This window comes from Pinus tabuliformis, chromosome 2_1, assembly GCF_031772625.1.
Source record: "Pinus tabuliformis cultivar Carrire ecotype Pingquan chromosome 2_1, CPIR1, whole genome shotgun sequence".
Taxonomy (NCBI): Eukaryota; Viridiplantae; Streptophyta; class Pinopsida; order Pinales; family Pinaceae; genus Pinus; species Pinus tabuliformis.
Window position 1 is genome coordinate 407195564 of NC_142299.1, and position 18925 is coordinate 407214488.

The 18925-nt window shown below is 34.4% G+C and overlaps 1 long non-coding RNA gene across 1 annotated transcript; it reads right to left on the reverse strand.

Moving 5' to 3' along the window:
• Window positions 1–7688: 7688 nt before the first annotated feature.
• LOC149200630 (uncharacterized) lies at window positions 7689–16477 on the reverse strand. Its single transcript, XR_016253377.1, has 3 exons — window positions 16434–16477; window positions 8026–8117; window positions 7689–7887 (listed from the first exon to the last, which is right to left on the reverse strand). It is a non-coding gene; the product is annotated as an uncharacterized LOC149200630 (long non-coding RNA).
• Window positions 16478–18925: the final 2448 nt, after the last annotated feature.

Here is an 18925-nt window from a genome sequence, read left to right on the forward strand (position 1 = left end):
TTCGACTTTAGATCATTAATTCGCACGCCGTAGATTGTACCTATAGTACCTTGAGGGCCATTGTCATTATTGGTGGTACCTCTCGTGTCTGTTAACAGTTTCCACTATTGACTGGTAATCAGACGATGTTCATGCATGTTCGACTTCAGCTCATATATTCATATGCTTGAACTTGTACTCTTGTTCGGGTCGAGATGGAGCGCAAGACCCTGGATTGTGTCTGTTGTAATCCAGGCGTGATTCTTGATACTTGACTCATTCACTGGATGGCTGCGACCATACCTGAGTCAATTCATTGATCCTAACCAGATGGCTGCGTCCATACTATGGATCTAGATTATTTATGTACTCTCTTATGGATGGCTGCGACCATACCACGTACATCATGTAATTGAACTATCAGTCGTGTCTCTTAACGCAGATCCTCGGCGGCAGCTCTATATGTGTGTTCTTGTGTGTTCTTGTAAAGCATTTCACCCCTCTCTCTACCTCTCGGACTTCATGCTTTAGGGGGCATCTGTTATACAGTAATTTGTCACCGTTGGTCACCGTCCCTATCGCCCCGTCTCCATACATTGGAGGACGCATTCCGGGACCTGTGAGCAGTGACATAACCCAAAAACACTTGCATTATGTTCCCCTGAGTATGTACTTCATGTTCTCTGAAGACACCTTCTGCAAATTATCCCTGGAAAGTGCTCTTTTTCCATTGGCGCAGGTCCACAGTATCTTACCCGCGCCAATCACTGAGATCCTCAAAAGAGGGCGCGACCACTGGTGCTCTGTCACAGAACAACACCCGCGCCAGCCCAGTTTAGTAATGATTTTTGCCAAAAGCACGCCCATATGATTTTTCCCTTCAGATCACGAAGCCTTTTGAGGGAAAAATCCAGTGGATAGAGGTCGAGAGTCATCATCTATCCTTGACAACTATCCACAGTAGCTTTTCCGAGATAATGCCAATCCACAATGGGTGTCCTGGTTCATCGAATCTTTCTAACTTCTCCGTCTATAAATATTTGTCCTCATGCATTAGACAAGCTAGTGCTAGTTGTTGAGTTCTTGAGTTCTTGGAGGAATGCTAGTTGTGATTATCATGAGTGATAGTGAAGCATAGAGAGGTTATGCTGCCGGAGAGGAGGTACATTGCAAGACACATATAGTTGCTCGCCCAGCCAGAGGAGAGGTTCAACGTCAGAACCTTGGTTGTAACTTTTCCTGTCTATTATTCATTAATGAACGACTGTTATTATAGTTCCAATCTCATTGTCTATTATAGTGATGTGTGATTTATTTCCTTTCTGACTGAAATATAGTTGTGCCTTGGTGGATTTTATGTTGGTATCTGTTTCTTCCTTTGCATGTGCAGGTGTCCGTTTATGATCTGCTGGAGCGAGGGAGCGGGAATATCAACTCTGCTTTGACTATAGCGTTGGATTCCAGGTTGGTCTTTTTAATTCACCTTTAATGTACAACTAGGAACTTGCGTGGCAGCGTGGTTTGATTGTGGCTAGTTATGTTTTAGACTAGTGGGATCGCCTCTGTCCGCAGAGGGGATTTACCTATCCAACAGTAACAATGCGACATTGAATAAGTTACAATGTATGATGACATTGCGACAATGATTTTTAGACTTATTTTCATATTGAGACAATGTTTGTCACAATATTATGTTGGATACATTTTTGTACCATTCCAAAGTGATAGTAATAAACCTTTGATATTATAAGCCCAAGGGACTAATAAGCCCAATTTATTAATACTAAAAACCTACGGGATTATAAACCCAAGCGAATAATATTGGACCAAAGAGATTAATATTATAAACTAAAGGGATATAGGCCCTATGATAAATATTATAAACCCTAAACTAAACATTAAACCTAAAGATTCATATCATGAACCTTATGATTAATATTATAAACCTAATGAATTAATAAACCTAAGGGCTTAATATTAAAAACCTTAGGGATTATAAACCCAAGGGAATAACATTAAACCTTAAGATGAATATTGAACCCTAGGAATATAAACCCTATAATTAATATTATGAACCCAGGAATTTTATATTACAAACCCAATGGATCATAAACCCTAGGATTAATATTATAAACATTATTAAACCCTAGGATTGATATTATAAACCTTATGAATAATGTTATACCCTAGTAATATGAACCTTTAGATTAATAAACCTAAGGGACTAATATTTAAAACCCAAGAGACTAATACTATTGGCTTATATTAATAAACACATTGGATTAATATTAAAAAACCAAGGGATTATAAAGCCAAGGGAACAACATTAGACCTAGGATTAATATTAAACCCTAGGAATATAAAGCCTAAAATCAATATTATAAACCTTAGTATAAATATTATAAACTCAAGATATTAATACTATAAATCCAAGGAATTAATAAACGAAAGGGATTAATATTATAAACTCAATGGATTATAAACTCAGGGGGGTAATTTTAAATCCAAGGGATTAATATTATAAACCTAAGAGATTGATAAACCCAAAATATTAATATTAAAAACCCAAGGGATTGATAAACCAAAGTGATTAATAGTAAACCCTAAGATATTAAAATTATATCATAGGGAACATAAACCCTAAGATTAATAAACCCAAAGAATTAATACTATAAACCCAAAGAATTGTAAATTTAATGGATTGATATTAACTCCTAAGATTAATATTATAAACCACAACCTTAATATTAAAACCTATGAATATAGACCTTATGATTAATATTAGAAACCTTAGAATATATATTATAAAACGAGGATATTAATAAACCCATTGGATTAATATTAAAAACCCAAGAGAATAACATTAGATCCTAGTATTAATATTAAACCCTATGAATATAAACTCTAAGATTAATCTTATAAAACTTTGGATTAATATTATAAACCTAAGAGATTAATACTATAAATCCATGGAATTAATAAACCTAATGGATTAATATTACAATGTCAATGGATTATATATTGAGGGGGATAATTTTAAATACAACAGATTAATATTATAAACCTAAGGGATTGATAAACCCAAAAGATTAATATTAAAAACCTAAGGGATTGATAAACCCAACGGATTAATGGTGAACCCTAAGATTAATATTATAAACCATAATACTACAAATTATAAACCCAACATTAAACTTTGTTATTATAAACGAAATATTAGAAGGCCCTAATATTCTAAACGTTGTATTAAATCCAAGTTTTGTAATGTAACAATGCAACAATGATTGTTAGACTTATTTTCATATTGAGACAATATTTGTCACAATGTGATGTTGGATACATTTTTGTACCATTCCAATCTCACAGTAATAAACCCTTGATATTATAAGCCCAAGGGACTAATAAACCTAAGTTATTAATACTAAAAACCCAAGGGATTATAAACCCAAGAGAATAATATTAAACCCAAGGGATTAATATTATAAACTAAAGGGATATAGACCCTATGATAAATATTATAAACCCTAAAATAAACATTAAACATGAAGATTCATATCATGAAACTTATGATTAATATTATAAACCTAATGGATTAATAAACCTAAGGGATTAATATTAAAAACCTAAGGGATTATAAACCCGAGGGAATAACATTAAACCCTAGGATGAATATTAAACCCTAAAATTAATAAACTAAAGGGAGTAATATTGTAAACCCCGGGCTTAATAATAAACCTTAGGAATATAAACCCTATAGTTAATATTATGAACCCAAGAAACTTATATTACAAACCAATGGATTATAAATCCAAGGGATTTATATTAAACACTAGGATTGATATTATAAACTTTATCAATAATATTATACCCTGGGAATATGAACCTTTAGATTAATAAACCCAAGGGATTAATATTAAAAACTCAACAGATTAATATTATTGGATTAGATTAATAAACCCATTAGATTAATATTAAAAGCCCAAAAGGATTATAAACCCAAGCAAATAAAATTAGACCTAGGATTAATATTAAACCCTATGAATATAAACCCTCATATCAATATTATAAACCTTATAATTAATATTATAAACCCAACAGATTAATACTATAAATCCAAGGAATTAATAAACCGAAGGGATTAATATTATAAAATCAATTGATTTGAAAATGAGGGGGATAATTTTAAACCCAAGGGATTAATATTATAAACCTAAGGGATTGATAAACCCAAAAGATTTATATTAAAAACCCAAGGGATAGATAAATCCAAGGGATTAATAATAAACACTAAGATATTAATATTAAATCATAGGAACATAACCCCTAAGATTAATAAATCCAAAGTATTAATACTATAAACCCAAAGAATTATAAAATTAAGGGATTGATATTAACCCCTAGGATTAATATTATAAATAATAGGCTGGATATTAAAACCTATGAATATCAACCTTGTGAGTAATATTAGAAAACATAGGATCAATATTATAAAACCAAGATATATAATAAGTTTAAAATATGAAACTCTAGGATTATTAACCATAACATTAGTATTAGAAACCCGAGGGATTAATATTAGAAACTCACTGGATTAATAAATCCAATGGATTAAAATTATAAACCCAAGGGATTAAATCCTTAGTTCTATTAATCCCTTTTATAATATTAGTCCAATAAGAAAGACGTATTTTGCTAATATTTAATATTATATATATTGAATATTAAAATATTAAATATTTAATATATTTTTTAAATTATCAATAATATTAAGGTGTTATTAACATTAATATTTAAATCTTATTACTAATATTAGTTTTTAAATGTTATTAATAATTTCAATGTTGTTGGTGTGTTAATAAAACTTAATGTTAATAATCTTTAAAAATAATTATGATTAATAATGTTATTAACAATTTTTTAAACATTATTAATATGTTATTAATGATGTTATTAATGATTTTTTTATTAATAGTATTATTAATAATATGGTTTATAATATTCCCTCAATAATACTTTATAATATTAATTTAAATGTTATTGCTATTATTAATGATAATTTTTATTTATAAATTTAATGGATTAATAAAGGCGAGGACTTAATATTAAAAATCCAAACGAATAACATTAAACCCTAGGATAAATATTAAACCGTAGGAATATAAACCCTAAAATTAATGAACTCAAGGGATTAATATTGCAAACCCTAGGAATATAAACCCTATAATTAATATTATGAACCCAAGAAATTTACATTACAAACCCAATGGATTATAAGCTCAGGGGATTTATATTAAACCCAATTGATATTATAAACCTTATCAATAATATTATACCTTAGGAATATGAACCTTTACATTAATAAACTAAAGAGATTAACATTAAAAACCCAAGATATTAATACTATTGGATTAGATTAATAAATCCATTGGATTAATATTAAAACCCAAGCCAATAACATTAGACTAGGATTAATATTAAACCCTATGAATATAATCCCTAAGTTCAATATTATAAACCTTAGGATTAATATTATAAACCCAATAGATTAATACTATAAATCCAAATAATTAATAAACCCAAGGGATTAATATTATAAACTCAATGGATTATAAACCTGGGGGATAATTTTAAACCTAATGGATTAATATTATAAACCTAAAGGATTGATAAACCCAAAAGATTAATATTAAAAACCCAAGGGATTCATAAACCTAAAGGATTAATACTATAAACCCAAATAATTATAAAGTTAAGGAAAATATTATAAACCATAGGCTTAATGTTAAAACCTATGAATATAAATCCAATGATTAATATTAGAAACCTTAGTATAAATATTATAAAACCAAGACATATTATAAGCTTATTATATGAAACTGGAGGATTATAAACCCTAATATTAAAATTAGAAATCTAAGGGATTAATATTATAAACTCAATGGATTAATAAATCTAAAACATTACTATTATAAACCTAAAAGATTAAACCCTTGTATTTATAATATTAATCCAATAAGAGATGTCTTTTACTAATATTTAATATTATAAATATTGAATACCATAAATATTGAGTATTAAAATATTAAATATTTATAATATTTAATATTAAATAATTTATTATTATTAGAAATATTATTAATAAGACTTTATTAACATTAATCTTTAAATGTTGTTAATAATTTTAATGTTGTTATTGTGTTAATAAAACTAAATATTAATAATTTTTGAAAATAATTATGATCAATAGTGTTATTAATAATTTTTTAAACATTCTTAATATTGTATTAATGACATTATTAATGATTTTGTTATTTATAATATTATTAATAATATGCTTTATAATATTAATTTAAATGTATTGTGATTAATAATAATAATTTTTGTTTATATTTATGTTTTTTTTTAAGAAATAATATTTTTTTTATGATAATATGTATTATAGCTTTTTAATATATTATTTATAAACTAATTTAAAATTTTCCAATAAACAATTTATAAAAGTAAAAATTCAAAGTAATAAATTAATTAATTATTTTAAATATAATTTCATTTATTTCTTATCTTTATGTTATATTAACTTTATGTTCTATTAATTTTATATTAGTGAAAATTGTTGCTATTGATTTGTAATATCGTAATATGTGGGTTATATTGTTGCATTCAAATTGTGTTATTTGACATATTTTCATTGCAACATTAATGGCTAAAATTACACTAAGTACAATGGAACGTTACTTTCAATAACAAAAAATAAATTTATTTTTACAAATATTACCTTTATTTTCTAACAAAGATTTGACAAAGTCTAAGCTTATAAGATATGCATATGAGCTGCAATTGTGTGTTAATAATTAATATTATTTTATAATGTTTTCAAATGAATGAATTAATTAATTATTTTAAATATAAATTAACTTATGCTTTATTTTTATGTTATATTAATTTGATATTATCTTTGTGTTATATTAATTTATATTTTAAAATTGTTACCATTTTTTGTAAACATAATATCCATTTTATAGCTATATCTAATCATTTGACATATTTATTTTACCATTGATGTTAATTACTAAGTACAATGCAAAGCTAATTTTAAATAACAAAGGCCACTTATTTTTTACAAAGGTTAACTTTATATCCAATCATTTGACATATTTGCCTTACAATCATTAATGCGAGCGTAATTATATTCAAATTTCGGGTGCACGTCATATTCACATTTAGCTAGAAGCAACATTGTTGCATTATGTTCAACAGTCTCGAGCTTTATGTTTATTTATTAATTCCACTTTGGCTTTTCAAGGATAATATCAATAATACTAAAAAGCATAAAGCAAGGGTGCTTTATTCTCTTCTCACACAGCGATAAAACATATTGAATTTTATAGCTAGTTGATTATCACCAATTGTTGAAGAACCAATAATAACCTGAATATTAAAGATATTTGGACTTCTACCCACTAATATATAATTGAGATATATTGTAAACTTTTTCCCGCCAATATCTAATTGAGATATATTGTAATTATCAGTGTTCACATTTAATTTATTGATATGGCATAAATATGATGTTTGTATTAATTATTGTCTAAAACACTGCATCTTATTAACTATTGTGTAAAACATTGCAAGTTAACAGATATTTGGTTCCGGATTCACTAAACTCTTTTGATCTAAATATATAAAATATAAAGTTATAAATCCCTCTAATCTAAAATTATAAAAACCTATAATTATGAAACTATAAACCATCAAATTTATCAACATGATCTTTAATCTTAAATAATTTTTTTATCAACCCTCAATATAAACATTTAATACGGTATTTCGAAATTGATACAAGTCGATCGCGCTTCCTCTAAGGAGCTCCTGCTGCTGCACGCGTTAGGTATCCTACATCACGGCCGCCTGTATTACAGGGAAAAGTGTCTATTTAGAACTGTTTTATCCCACTAAGGTGTGACAGCTGCCTTAGAAACAAACAGAGAAAAACTACTTTTGTTTTTCCTTTATGAATTATAGATAGACAGGAACAGAAAGACCAACCTCTGTCTTGCGCTAATCCTTCGATTTGATCCCTCTCTTCTTTGATAGTCCTCAGCTACCTGCTCCCTTGCACGCCCAGCTTCACAAAGTACCTGTAAGATCACAGAAGCATAGCACTATATAAAGACATGGATCTATAATAATAAACAATCTAGGATCGGATGTAAATTGACCATACAAATGTAACAAACATCAATGATACAAAAGCATGGAGGAAAACTCAAATAGTTTTTATTGATAAACAATAAAAGATCCAGGAGGAGTTACAACCAGTTGTTCTGACCCAGCATCAACCTCCCAGCAAAGAAGCCCCTCTTCACCTCAAACAAAGCTTAGATCACCCAACAATCTGATATTTGTCTCTAGAAACCAACAGCAATTCCTTACAATATGCAAAATTCCAGCCCCTGGATCTCTGGGATGAGGGATCCATATATAGATATCTGTAAGGGGGATGAGTCAGCTTGTGATTTGATTAGTGTCTTCTCTCTGATAGTTCTTGCTTCCACTTGGAGACTGAGGGCCCCTTACTCATCCTTGGTCGAATTCAGTGAGGCAAGTGTCACAGGAGAAGATTCTGGAAGCTTCCATTGCCTCTCCACCTCGCGGAATGACACTATCATTTGTCATTTCTCGCCCATCGAACCCCACAGAAGGGACTTTTGAAATGCAACGCACCCTCACAGTATATCTAAGTGAGATGCAACGCACTTAGCCAGTGGAGCAACTGAAATGATCCTGTTTTGACCAATTCTGAGTAATTTCTGGTGGAAAACTTCTGGGAGAAGCTGTAATCTGTTGACCTTGTTCCTTTAGGGGCTAGAACAACACTTTTAGGGACTTAGGAGCCCTTGGTTTATGGACATTTCATGCTTGGGGTTATAGGGCCCAAAAATGTCTATAACAGTTGCCCCCTAAAGTATGAGGCTGTTAACCTTTTGGTGTGGGGTGAAATGCTTTATTATGAGGATCCGAAATTCTTTCATTGCTGGGAGGAGACCTGTAATAAGATACAATACAATACATTATCTTCATATTATTTTCATGATCTAGCTGAGGCGGGCATTCCCATGCTCAGCTTTATAAATTAATTTTCATGTATATAGGACAGACAATCGTCTGAGTGTGGACTGATGATTCTGGTAGAGCCATCATCCTTTTGAGTGGATGATTATCTGTGCAGCAATGATGTACATTTAATGTCTTTATTTCCCTGAATATATATCGCAGCCCGGATGGATGAAACTAGATTCGGGGTCTTCAATCTCGTCCGATCTTCACTCGAAGTACAAGTCAATCCATGTGAGAAATGTTCTGAAGTCGAACATGGAAAGACATCGCTTGATTACCAGTCAATGATGTAAACTGTTAACAAGCGCGAGAGGAATCACCGATAATGATAATGACCCTCAAGGTACTGCAGTACAATTCACGTGGTGTGAATAAAGGACTTGGCGTCGAACACCACGCAAAATCTTTCGGTCGAAGGCCATTGATGTAAACCTTTCGCCGAAAGTGAGAAACTTGCCATTGAAGCATGCAAGCTTCAAAGTACTGAATGGGGTGTTCCTAGATCAACTTCTTGGATAATGAGCTGATGTCGACAAGAATTGATCCGTCACAGGAGGGCCTTAATGAATCCCACATCAATGACACGGAACGGAGCAAATGATTTTAATGGAGGTGAAAACGGTCTGGTGATATAAGGTTCAGGGTGGCGGTCATGAAAGAATGGAGTATAATGTATGGCAGTGGGTGAGACACAGGTGAATTCACTGAATGACTTCTCTTGAACATATCGGCGACACTGATGTGATGGATTGATAGCATTAACCCCAAATGTGGATGGTATGACGTGACCATGGTGATGTGACCAGTGAATGAAACAACCCAACCCAACTCGGACACGGAGTGGAAGTGTCATGTTCAAGAGCGACTTGCTACCAACAAAGTTTCTTTGAGTTTTCTTCCCAATTTTCCCCAGTCATTGCTGACCAGTACCTCTTTATTTTTGTCAAGCTTGAGGAGGATAACATATGCTTGTTCTATAATTTGCCCTTCGGGCAAACCCATCGCTATGTTTTAACGAGCCTAGTAATAGTGAAACTCATTCTCGTCTATAGACAAGTTTGTCGCTATTAATCTTTTTAACGAGTTTAACAACAAAGATAACTCGGTCCTTTTCAATTTTAGAGAGTCTGAAAAGGACGTAAAGGTAACTCAAAAATCCCTTTTTCGTTATCTAATCCCTTAAGTCCGAAAAAGTATAAAACAATACAGAAGGGATTAATTTTCGATATTTTTAACGAGCCGAACAAAACAAGCGCTCGATCTTTTTCTGTAATAATCCCTCAGGTCCAAAAATATTAAAATCTAGAGGAGGGATAGTACTTCATGTCCCTTTAACGAACTGGAGAGGCCAATGGCTCGGCAATCTTTTCATATTTTACGAGTCAGTTGAAAAGAGCTTAAAGGAGACTCGTCTTTTGAGGAACGAGTGATAAAACGGATAGCAGTTGATTCCATGTAAGGTTTGGAATTTTCCAATCACGGCAGTGTCACAAGGATGGCTAGTGAAATCACTCTTCGCAGCTGTTCCTCAAAATGGGTAAACAATAAAATGGAGGTGAATGATCGGCCAATGAAAAAGTGGAGGTGACGGTGCAATCACGACCAAGGCTTCAACGGCTGAAGTACTACATTCACGATGGTTATTTACCGGGGAATAGTTCATTTTTTAACGAGCTTAAACGCGGGTGGAAACATTTTCTCATGTCTTATGTTTATTTTTTAACGAGCTTGAACTACGTGCTAAAACTGCTCGATTAATCCAGTCGTGTGATAAGAATGTCTCATATAAAACGGCAACTTTTATATTTTTGCCCCACATCCTTCCTTTATGCAAGTTAGGAAACGACCAATCCTACGAGTTTAAAGGGTTAGAGGACCTACAAATTTAAAAAATAAATAGTCGCTCTTCGCTTGCACTCCAAAAGGTTTGCATGCCCCCAGGTATAAAACAGAGTTTCAAGGTTACCCCTTCTTTAGTCCGTTAAAACATTTGTTTTACCGAGAGAGGCCTACCTCTTTCAGGCTACCCAAAGATTGCTCTATTCACAGCGCAAACAAAACACTTCTTCGGCGATGTCTATCAAAATAAACAAAGGTGAGCGGCGATGCCCGCCAACTCACATAACTTTGACAAGAGAATCTTGTTCCAGTCCAACTCCCTCTTCCAATCACGGACGGGAGTACGGAGGTCATATTCTCTCGCGGAAACCTACCCTATACCCGAAGTTTTCCTGCCGAAACAGACCAGGGTGCATGCCCCCTGGGTTTCAGTCATGTCCCCCCGAATCACTCGCGCTCATCGGGTGGACGGACTGGGGATTGAGACATTTCTTGCGTGAAAAGACCATTCACGGATGGTATATGACTATTTGCTCTGTATGATCCGGGAAATGAAAGCTGGTCCACGAGCTTGACCACTCTTCCTTCGTGCGAAAAACACATTACTCTAAAGAGTGAGGAGACAATTGCTCCCATGCAATAAATATAGTCTCATCGAAGGAGTAGATTGTAATCCAGGGGTCCTTGAACTACCATTACGTTCATGTGAACGGTTTTCCCTCCCAATGTTATGGGCACATTGGAAAGGATCCCTCACGGTCGACTGGTTCCTTTATCAAAGCCTGTCAGATTTCTCATCTCAGGCAAAAGCGATGGCGAACCAAGCGCTTTCCAAGCAGTTGAAGAAAGGATATTCACAGAAGCCCCCTCATCTATGATGTACCAGCCATAACCATTCTATATATTTGAACAATAATTCGAAATGGTATACTAGTTGGTAAACGGGGTCTGCCTAGTTGATTCCAGTCGAAGGAGACAACTAGTTTGCTTGGAGGTGGGACCGAATAGACGGCGGGTACGACTCTGACGAACTTCCTTCCTGCGGTAAAGGAACGGGTAAATTGCCCCCATGTTCGTTGGAGTCTGTGCTTATGAAAAGAATTTGGATGGTGTCATCCGTGTTCTCTTCAATGACTGTATCATCTAAAGATGGAACCTCTGAAGGCAAGACCGAGTCAACTGTCACCTCGACCTTTTGACTTTCGTCTGGTATGGATTCAGATGGTTTATCTTCAATGATAGATGCTTCAGCCGACCACCTGAGCGAGCCAGCCAGATTTTTAACTGGTGACGAACTCGGAAAGAGTTTTTTATATCCAGGAGGAAGTCGTAACGGTGAAACCGGACGATCATCCAAAACTCTTTTAGCTTCGTCTAAGAAGGGACAACGGTGGACGGCGTGATTGCCTTCGCACAGTTTACAAGGAAATCTATATTTTCCTTTTTGTCCTGGGGCTTCACTTTCACTAGTTGACGGTGTGTTTTCAACATGATCATCAGAGGTTGACGACACTGGGTTGTGCAAACGGGGAGACCAGTCCCTTAAGATCCGAGGGATGCAAGGACAATCTCTGTGATAGTGGTCTCCCTTGCAAATGACACATGGCGATTTAGGCCTGGTCGGTGCAGTGTGTGGATTTTCGTTAGACGACACTCGTTTGCCCCCATTCGCTTTTGGCTCCTTCTTCTTCTTCTCTTTCTTCTTCTTTTCCTTCTTCTCCTTAGGTACTTGACTTTTGGCTTTACCAGCCCCATCAAGCGAAGAGGAAGGAGGAGAGGAAGAATTAGAGGAAGTAGAAGGTTTGTGGGTAACTCTGGACTCGTCTATTTGCTGATTCTATTGTTCAGGAATAGTGATGTTCTGAACGACAGAGGTTGAGAAAAGCCATACAGGCAAACCAATTGTCAGTCCTGGAAGCGACAATGTGGCCATATGGGGTGCACCAACATCTCCCCAAGAGGAGAAGGGACTAGGATTTCCTCCGAGGGGAATTCCTTGGTTGGTTGACTCCATTTTCTCAACCCAAGATCAACGTAGGAAAGGGGTAATGAATATTCCGTTTAAAATAAATTTTAGACGCTAGTCGAGAAAAAACAAAAGATGACTCTAGTCTCCTTCGATTTTTCATGAGCCTGAAGTGACAAGTGCTCAGATGGACATTTTCCGTTAAGGAGTCTGAAAAGGAACGAAAGGGACTACTATGGAAATCTAGGTAGAGGGAGTACCAAACCAATCGCAAAATTGTAGAATACTTTTTACGGTACGGCAGTCAATCTTCCTGAATGTTGTATTCAGTGCATTGCGATCGATAGGGCGGCAAACACGGCTTCCTATGGATAAAGGATTAAGCCTATTGGGGTCTCCCAAAATATACTCGACGGTACGTGGGAGCACAAGTCGCACTGGCACTTATCGTCTCAAAGTGGAGGAATCACCCAACCATCAATGAGAACAACAGTTACCAGGCTTTACGACGCCAGAATACGTCTCTAGCCTAGACTTCTAAATGTTGTGCGTTAAGTTCCAAAGCGTTGTTAGATTCATTGAATTTATTTTAAGTTGATCTTGTTTATGAAGTTTGCTTTTCGGGTTCACCACGAGATGTAGATGTAATTCCTAAAATGCAATCTAAGATGATAAACAAACTTTTTATCTCTTTTATGCAATGAAAATCCTAGCTACTAGGAAAAAGAAAGATAGAATCTTTTCACAAAGAGCAAAGAGCACACTCTAAAATGCACTTTCCTAAATCAAGCCAAACAGACTGTCTATTTGCAAATGCACATGCATGTATTTGTTTTCGACTTTCTTAGTATATGGATGTTAAAAAGAAAGCTAATGCACAATTCTGAATTTATTTTCAAGCGACAAATATCAACAAGCTTCTTTTCGAAATCAAAAAATGGAGACGATTACAACACCTTACGATTTTGAAATGAATACTTGTTCTTGGCACTAGAAAAATTACAAATTCATACCAAAAGCAATAGTAACAGGATAATAGGCCATCAACAGCAATCAAACTTTTTCCTACGATCGAAATCGACACTTGCGACAGATTCAAATCAAAGGACGACGGTACGACTATGCTACTTTTGCAAAGGAGAACTGTAAATGACTCAACAAACACACAAAAACATCTACAGTTCTTTTGTACAAAGGAGGCGGAATAACAGCAAAGAAAAGGAGTTTCAAACAGACATATACTAATCACAGGCAGCAAAATTCAGGAATAGAACTAGAAAGAATGAATCACAGAAGCCACAACTGCACAGAGCTAGTCTGATCAGCGCACCTGTAACACAGAGAATCTGAAATGCAGCGCAGGTTGTCCACTCGGGAAGTGCGCTGAAATTCAGAATCTCTGAACAGTACCTGCGCTGGGCCAGAAACAAGACTCTGTTCGGGTTCCTGGTCACAGTTTGTAGTTCAGTTCTTGGGTTTTGGCCGAGCAAAAGCAATCAGAAATTCAACAATCAGGGTTAGATCTAAGGAGGATCTAAGAGCTATCACAAGGGCAATCAGATATTTTGTGAATCAATTGTTTAAATCATAAACAGGTCCAGTGGATGGATTGAAGTAGTTGTTATCTACTTTGCATTTGTTATGGCAAATGCAGTTCGAATGCTTATTGTAAGTTTATGAAACAAACAACAAAGAATGATAAAGAAACAAACTAATTATCTCCCCAGTGGAGTCGCCATTTTGTTACAGGGAAAAGTGTCTATTTAGAACTGCTCTATCCCACTAAGGTGTGACAGCTGCCTTAGAAACAAACAGAGAAAAACTACTTTTGTTTTTCCTTTATGAATTATAGATAGAGAGGAACAGAAAGACCAACCTCTGTCTTGCGCTAATCCATAGCCGCTGCTGCCAGCAGGCGTCCATAGCCTCGGCAGGGTTGCTTTTTAACCCATATGAGCCAGAATCCTCAATTTATAACTAGAGAGTTTCAGTGTTGTTCTACAGAAGAGATCAATGTGCTGGCATGGTAACCAGATAACCACACTACCATTCACTAGGATGTAGCAAAAGTGATCAGGCCGGCTCGTGATGAGACCTCCTGTTCCATGGATAATTTGGCTATCCAATTGATCATAACCCTGGTGTGGTGGCCATAACGGGAATGTCACCCTGTTACAGCCTTATGAACATGGTAGGCTGGCTCGTAATGAGACCCCGTATCCTCCATCTGCGAACAAAATTTTGTTATTATTACACATTGTGATGATAAAAAGAGGGAGGCTCAGTACTCCTTAAGAGCAGGAATGGCGGAAGAAGTTGAACATGTCAATATATAAAAAAATATACCCATAATCTCATTTATTACAGATAGAGAAGATTATAACCAGGAAGGGTGGAACCAGCATGGTATTAAGATGATCAATCAGTATCATGTACAGCAAAAAAAGAGGCAGTAAAGTAGTATATAAATAATTGTGTCCTTTTTGAAAATAAGCTATCATCAAGGAGTTGTCCTGTTAAAGATCATAACGTGAATGATATTAACTCGCTTCAATAGAATCCATAACTCTTGTCCTTATAAAAGTAGTGTACTTCATTCCATGATAGGGAATCAGTAAAATGTGGTTGAGATGAATTAGGAATAATATCACAAGAGGAAGAAAGGGTTGCTCTCGAAAATGATCCCAAAGTGTTGCTTTTTTGAATGAACAACAAAAATAGTCAAAAAGTGGTGTTCCTTGTAGGGAACAACAAAAGAAATGCACACAGAAAAAGCAAAAATACACACAAAAAAGTGTGAACATGCAAATGTCGTTCCTTTGGAAAAAGGAACAGCAAGAACTAGAAGTGTCGTTCCTTTATAAAAGGAACAGCAAAAATGAACAGTGTCGAAGTGCTGTCCCTTTCGAAAAGGAACAGCAAAACAAGAAAGTACAGAAGTGTTGTTCCATTCGAAAAGGAACAGCAAAACGTGAAAGTGCAGAAGTGTTGTTCCATTTCGAAAAGGAACAACAAAAATGAAAGTGCAGAAGTGTTGTTCCATTTCGAAAAGGAACAGCAAAAAGTGAAAGTACAGAACTGCTGTTCCATTTCGAAAAGGAACAGCAAAAAGTGAAAGTGCAGAAGTGTTGTTCCATTTCGAAAAGGAACAGCAAAAATGAAAGTGCAGAAGTGTTGTTCCATTTCGAAAAGGAACATCAAAAAGTGAAAGTACAGAAGTGTTGTTCCATTTCGAAAAGGAACAGCAAAAAGTGAAAGTGCAGAAGTGCTGTTCCATTTCGAAAAGGAACAGCAAAATGAGTCGTGGAAAAGGAACGGCAAAATGAACCATGAAAAAGGAACAGCAAAATGAATTGCTGACCAAAAGGTGTTGTTCCTTTGGAAAAGGAACAGTAAAACGAAATTGTTGTCCCTTTGAAAAAAGAACAGCAGAAACGACAGAAGTGCACACAAACGCTGTCCCTTCATAAAAGGAACAGCAAAATGCACTAGCATGAAATGCAAGCACGCAAAGAATGAATTAGTTGTTCACCGTATTGAAGCTGAGGATGGGTCACAGTTTGAATGAAGCAACACCTGAAACACAAAATATAAACGAAATTAGGAAAGAAACAACATTTTATTTAAAAACAATATGTAAATTAAGTTACAACAACGATGATATTATGTAAAAAAATGATCTTTTTTAAAAAAAATGTTTTGGCAGAAGTGACAAGACATGAATCTTCAAATCGAAATCAATTCTTCATTTGTTCTATTATGAATCCGTTGGATAATGAGTTGGATGAAATTCCTTTGTTTCATTTAAAATTTCTTTTGAAAACTCACTCGTCCATAAATTGACCTTCTTTATTTTCCAGGACCTGCAAAAAACGAGTGTCTACCTGCAATAAAACATTAAATCATGGAGAAAGAGAGGTGATCGGGCTCCCCTAATCCAAGAATTATGAAAAAAACAACAAGTAGTTACCCTGTATAACAAATCCATTAAGAAAATAACAAAGTAAAATTTATCTATCACTTGCGGGAGAGCAATGGCCAATCATGCTAACCTGCAGTGTTTTAATCACAACTTCTTTCTTTTTCGTCGAAATTGAGTGATTCCAAAGCAAAATGAGAGCTAATTCAAAGGGTTATCTCCAGTAGCAACAGGTTTTAAAAATTCAATGCTATGATATGTCAAATTTGTTTAGAACAACATGCATAATAGAGTCATTTTCGATTACCCAATCTAGACCAACGATTGATATTTCAAGCATAGATTCTTCGTTTGATGTCGGATTCAAATGATTCAAATTGGAAATGAAAGTATATTCATTTATTTATCTCCAATAGAAACAGGTTTTGAAGAAAAGAAGAGTTGATAGGTCAAATACTGTAAGGAACAGCCAGAAAGACATAGTTTTAAGAGTGCTGATTTACGATAGGCAGTCACTATTTTGATCATAACTTCCCCATACGATATCGAAAATGAGTGATTCCAGTTGCATTGTAAACTAGATTCATAGGGGAATCTCCCATAGAAACAGGTTTTAAAAATTCATTCATTTAAGCCTCCAAAAACTGACTGTCCCAACTTTGTTCCTAAGCTGCCTGCTAGACACCCTGTCAATGTTTCAGTTCTAACTTTTTCGTTTCAAATCCAAATTGAGTGATTCAAATTGGATTGGAAAGTAGACATTAAGGGCTACTTAGGATAGAAACAGGTTTTAAAAATATTCACTTTTGGTCCCTCAAAACATGACTGTTCCGACTCTTTCTCCAGAAATTTCATCAAGCCCGCAAGCCAAAAAAATGATATTCAAGCATTTTTTCAAATTGGTGATAAAAATGAAAATGAGTGTTTGTAGAACTTATTATTTCTATTATGACTCATCTACATACACAAATAGATTGAAATATTTATCACCGATGTTGATTTTGATAGCGTGTTGCAACAAAAGAAACAACTAGTTTTACAAAAATAAAAATGTGTTTGTTTTAATTCTTTATTTATTTTATTATCTCCACTAAACTACTCTTCCTTGAGAATTGAATATGTTTATGGATAAGAGTATTTCCAGTGGAACCATGTTAGAAATCAGGCCTTACGTATGCACATACCCAAATTCGAAAAATGCATGTTGATAAAAATTAGGGTATGAGAAGCCAACTTCCCTTGAAAAGATGGTTTCAAAAATTTTTGAAGTATGGAGTGATTATGCAAACACGTGATGGAGTGAAACCAATCTTCAATATATCTGTTACTTTCTTGATTTCCCATCATACCATGAAGTTCTTGAGCTTTTAAAATGGTTTGTTGGTGCAACCTACAAGAAACCTCATTTTCTTCCATAGCTTCTACAATTTTTGAATTTAAAACATTCTGAATCTCATTGTAAATTTTCTTTGATAGCGCATGTGAGATAGAATGGGTGGGAAGGGTGGGTAAATTTGGCAGTTCAACATTGTAAGCATGTTTTACTGGTTTATTATGGTGAGGGTGTGGAATTAGTTGAGCAGGAAAATGTGTAAGGAATGGAGCATTGTGATGATGTGGTTGATTGGGTTGAGTGAATGAATTTGGTATGCAAGCAGGATGTTGTAGAAGAGCTGGTGAAAAATATGGAGAATATGTTTGTGCTACAAGATGAGGGAGAGTAGTCATGCAATCATAAGGTGAACCGTGCCAAACTTGTAGACAAGATTGGTGGTTATATTGAAATTGACATGGCTGCCCTAACACATTAGTATTACATAATGGATTGTGCAAGTAAGAGAATGAAGAGGAAGTGTTTTGAAACATACCTGTAGGCCATGATTTCCATGGTTTTGACTTTGTTGCATCTTCCTCATCTCTTTGATATGCTACTTCCATCCTAGATAAGGAAGAACAACTATCTATGGACTGCTCCTTTCGGTCATGAGTGGAAAACACTTCATCAAATTCTTGATTTTTCCGAACCTGCAAAGCATCCAATTTTGAACTTAGAGAGCTAATAAAATCAACTTTAAAATTTTCAAATAAAACATTGATTTCAGCTC